The sequence below is a fragment of the Mustela nigripes genome, chromosome 7 (genome assembly GCF_022355385.1).
Source record: "Mustela nigripes isolate SB6536 chromosome 7, MUSNIG.SB6536, whole genome shotgun sequence".
Taxonomy (NCBI): Eukaryota; Metazoa; Chordata; class Mammalia; order Carnivora; family Mustelidae; genus Mustela; species Mustela nigripes.
The window spans coordinates 1,765,270-1,770,268 of NC_081563.1; the positions used below are offsets into that span (position 1 = coordinate 1,765,270).

Consider the following 4,999-nt stretch of genomic DNA (forward strand, 5'->3'; position numbering starts at 1 on the left):
CACACGCGGAGCACGGGCAGGGGCTCACACGCGGAGCACGGGCAGGGGCGCACACGCGGAGAGGCCGTCTCCCTGCACCTGCTCCCGCTCACCCTGGCCCCCGCAGGGTGCCCTCCGCTCTGGCACCGACGCACCGAAGGCGCCAAGCCCTCCGCGCACCGCCCGAGGCCACGGCAGCAGCCCCCGTAAGCTTTCCTGCTCAGGGACTGCGAATCCCGTCTGCGCCTGGATGCCCGCAGGCGGACCTGCACGGCAAGTTCCGAACAGCAGCGAAGGCTGGGTCAAAGCTACCCGCGCTCCTCTCAGCACGCAGCGAACTTCATTCTGTGCCGCCCGCGCCGGCACGGAAGCGCGTGGTTTCCAGCAGCCTCCCGGACTGCTGGCTTTGCGGATAAATCCTGTATTACAAGGTACGGATAGGCTACAGGGAGGTCTCGGTGCAGTCAGTCTGCAGTCTTTCCTTGCTCGAGGGTGCGAGTGCTTTATGACCGGCCATTCTATTATTAGGCATTTTCTCACTTTCTACTTTAGGTATCAGAGAAATGAGCCTCCTGTCACAGCAGTTCCAATTTTTTTTTCAGAATTTGTCCATGCTTAGGTCTTTTTAAAGTTTTTTTAGTTCAAGGGGTGCCTGTGGCTCGGTCGGGAAAGCATCCAACTCTTGATTTTGGCTCAGGTCATGATCTCAGGGTCGGGAGACTGAGCTCCCCGTTGGGCTCTGCGTTCAGTGTGGGGCCGGCTTAGGATTCTCTCCCTCCTCCACCTCTGCCCCCTCCTCCTGTGCATACCTACTAATAAAATAAAAAATAAATAATAATAAATAAAGCCGTTCATAACTTTTTGATTTTTATGTAGTCCTTAATTTTCTTTTATGGTTAATGGATTTTGAGTCCTGGGTAAAAAGGCTGTTTACAGCACTGGTGATACGGCCCTTTATACGACATTCTTGGGTACCCTTGGGATTAAGCGCTAGAGCTCTAGGAAACGCGGCCGGAGCCGGCACCTGCCAGTCCTCTCCCACTTTACTGACCCTGTTAGTATTCGTCCAAGATCCTTCCTTCCACTGTGGCTCTCAGGAAGCACCAGGGAGGAACCCTAATTTTGAGGCCTATTTTGATGAAAGCTGAAGATCCCGCCATGTTCAGACGAGCGGTCCTGTGCCTCTCACTCGGCCTCCATCCCCTTGGCACACAAACCGCAGCTGTCTTCACAAACTGGCGCAGGTTCTCTGAAGTGTCTGAAGGCCTTCCAGGCACTGGGGACACAACACGGACAGGAGCCCCTGCCCGCCTGCTCCCCTGCTGGAGGGTGTGTCTGGGCGCCGGAGCCACGGCCGGACGGAGAGCCAGATGCTCCGCTCTGACATCCGGCTCGCACCAGTTTCTGCAAGTCCCATCAGCACAGGACATGAAGCGGGGGCGTTATGGAGCAGCCTCGCCTCCTTGTTCCAGAACTACCGGAACAGGAGCATGAGGGAGACATGTAGCACGGAGGCCGAGGTCTTCCTCTGAAGGCCCCGGTTTGCCTGGCCCGGGACGCCATCGCTGCAAACGAGAGGAGCCTGTTTACGACCCCGCAAGCTGCCCAACCGCCAGCACTGGGGTTTTGGTTTGGTTCTACTTAGCTCAGCGGTCACGTGCCCGTCCCGAGGGACAGCACAGACCCTCTGGATTTTCTCAAAGCCCAGCAGTGGAGTCACCTCATTGCGCTGGCGCAGATGCTACAAATAACATGCGAACAGCCTCCATCTGGCAAGCGTCAAGCTCCCACTCTGAGAGCGGAGCGGCTCAGAAGCTTCTGCATTCCACGACGGAGGACTACGTCGTACACTGCGGTCACTCAGCTCCCTCCAGCTGCCGACAAAGCTGACAGAAGACACATTTCTAAAGCTGTTATGCAGCTTCGTTATGCAGCTACTTTTTATTTATTTATTCTTCGGTGTGGGGGGGGGGGGATCTCAAGCGGGCTCCACGCTCAGTGCAGAGCCCAATGTGGGACGCAATTTCACAACCCTAAGGTCATGACCTGAGCCAAAGTCAAGAGCTGGCCGCTTAACCAACTGTAAGAGCACTTTTGGATCTTCCCAAATCTTCACCTGAAACAGAAGCACAGTCGTCTGGAACAAAGCTAGGGAACCAGCAGCACGGGACAGGGATGGGGGCTCACTGGAACCCTCCTGCCCTGCTGAGGGGGCAGTAAAATGGTAGACGATGTCGGCTGGCGTTTCTTAAAATTGAATCCACGCCTGCCACGTGACCCCGCCCATCCCCCTCGAGAGAAGTAAAAGCACATGTTCAGGAAAAGACGAGTACATACATGATCACAGCAGCTTTATTTACAAGAGCCGCACCCGGAGGCCAAGCCAACGCCCGTGAACAGGAGGAGGCCCCACAGCCATGGTGCTCCGCAGTGACAGAAAGGAGTGAGCTGCGGACAGACGCAGCTGTGCCAATGCCAGAATGAGGACACGACGGAAAGAAGCTCCGGACACGAAAGGAGTTTATACTGTAGGACTCCGTTTATATAAATACCTTAGAAAATACAAATTATCTACAGAGACTGGAGGCAGACTGGTGGTCGCCCGAGGATGGGGTCCGGAACTGAAGGATTTCAAGGTGGTGTGAGAGAACCTGGGAGGGGACAGGCAGCTCCTGCGGGGGCTTCACCGCGGAATCCCAGGTCCGCTTTACACACGTGCCATCTGTTGTCCGTCGAGCGCACCTCCATAAAGCTGTTAGAAAGCAAAATGGTTTGGTGACTCCACAAAGCTGACACATGGAAATGAAGGACAGGGTCTGCCCACTGCAGCCTGCACACCTGTGGCACAGAGCACAGTGGGGCCACTGGGCCTCCACGGCACCGACAGGTGTTCACTGCAGTGTCACAGGCCAGCTGGAGGCCAGTGGCTGGAGCGGGACAGCTGTCCCTACCCGGGTGGTGAAGAGCCACTGCAAGAAGGCCTGAGGGCTACAGCCATGGAGCCCAAGAGCCACTGCAGCTGACCCCACAGGGACCCAGAGTGAGGGGCCAGACAGGAAGGGACAGTGGACAGAGGAAAGAGAAGGACTCGGTGCAGGTGCGGCAGGGCAGGAGCGGGGAGAGCGCCGGAGGCCAGCCGCCGTATTTTTAGCATGACTCCAAGTTCAACAGAAAAGAGAACTCTGTGAAGTGAGAGAAACTATCTGAACTAAATGTTCAGGAAAACGCACGATGGGAAAATACCAATCCCGCACCGAGCGAGTCTAAGAAAAAGGAGGAGAACAGACACCGCTACAGAGAGTGAGGGCAGGCCAGAAGGACGCACCCGGCAAGCAGACCAAAATGAGCTGCTTCAAAACCCGAGGAAAGCAGACGCGAGACCGGAGGACGACACACCGGCAGGAGCAACCGCCAGAAATAGGGCGGAGAACTCAAGGAGACTAGACGGGCAAGAAAAGAATTTCAGAAATGAGGATCAGAGCAAACACACACAACAAATAATGGCTTTAGAAACAGGACTCAACTGGAGAGCAAATTTTCGGAAACAAAAGAAACTTAAAAAGAGATGAAGGAGATTCAAGAAGAAGCAGACACAGAGGACGGACAAATCTGACTTCAACACAGAGAAACTGATGTTCCCCAAAAGAAGGCCAAAACACGGAAACCTGAACACTGAGCCGCAGTTCCAGGAAACCTGAAACAGCGGAGAGCCCGCGCGCCCCCGCGAGCACCGACCCAGCGCGAGCACCACAGGACACCGTGTAACACAACCGTGGAAAACAGACCTCGGAACACTGAAGCCAAAAGGAGACATGACTTGCAAGGAAGACTCACTGGGCTTTTCACGCTGGGAAAAAATCAAAATAAAGATTCCAGATACTCAAGGGAGGAAAACGTGAGCCGAGGATTTCACACCCTACAAAACGGATTTCAAACAAAGCAAACAAATTAAGGTCAACGTGGGGAGGTCCGGGAGCACGGTTCCGAGAGGACACTGACCAAACGCTGCTGTGTAACCACGGACTACACACAGTGAGACGAGATGGGGCGGGGTGGGGGGAGATGTCACTGTGCAACGACTGACCATGTGCATGCAGTGCTGTACTATCAGAGCTATCAGAGTGGAACACGAATATGCGTGTCCCCGCACTGCTTGTTACAGCGCAGTAAAGCAAGTGTGCAATTAAGGAACTTCTGTCCCAGGATTCTCAGTGTGGAAGGAAGCACAGACACAACATGGAAGAGCTGACTACTCTGAAATCCCAAGTTCCTATTGGAAACATCCACACGAGCTCAAGGACTTTATCTTTAAATGTGTGTACACGTGTAGGTTTTCTAACTCTGTGCACTGAAAAGCCCCAGAGGCAACGACCAACCCTACAGCGACAAGCACCGAGCATCTGAAATACCATTTCTGCCATTAAAAGAAATGGGGATTCTAGGGAGTCTGGGTGACTCAGTCAGAACAGCACGCAACTCCCAATTTTGGGGTCGTGATTTCAAGCCCCACACTGGGTACAGAGATTACTTACAAAACAAAACAAAAAGAAAGAAAGAAGCTAGAGTTAGAGAAAGAGGCAATCCCAGATCTGGAGCCGGAGAAGTACCAGATGGGTCTGGAGCACCTTCACACGGGACTGCAGTGGGGCTGGGGGCTGGGGGCACACGCACGTAGGGTCTGCACATGCGTGCGGGTGTGCACGCACGGACTGCGAGTGAGCCTACTGTGTACACCTATGCGGTCAGTGCACGTGTGTCCGCACATGAACATCAAAACAAATAAAGAGGGGCATCTGGGTGGCTCAGTGGGTTAAAGCCTCTGCCTTCGGCTCAGGTCATGATCTCAGGATCCTGGGATCGAGCCCCGCATCGGGCTCTCTGCTCAGCCGGGAGCCTGCTTTCCCCCCCCACTCTCTGCTTGCCTCTCAGCCTACTTGTGATCTATGTCAAATAAATAAATAAAAATCTTTATAAAAAAAAAAAAATAAAACAAAACAAAAAAACAAATAAAGAGCCAACC

General features: G+C 54.0%; 1 protein-coding gene across 2 annotated transcripts in view; it reads right to left on the bottom strand.

Moving 5' to 3' along the window:
• Positions 1-2,313: 2,313 nt before the first annotated feature.
• Positions 2,314-4,999, bottom strand: part of RNASEH1 (ribonuclease H1) — a 16,067-nt gene continuing 13,381 nt past the window's right edge. For both annotated transcript variants that reach the window (XM_059405092.1, XM_059405090.1), the window contains one exon: positions 2,314-2,731. The gene's annotated coding sequence lies outside the window, so the exon portion shown is untranslated. The remainder of the gene's footprint in view (positions 2,732-4,999) is intronic.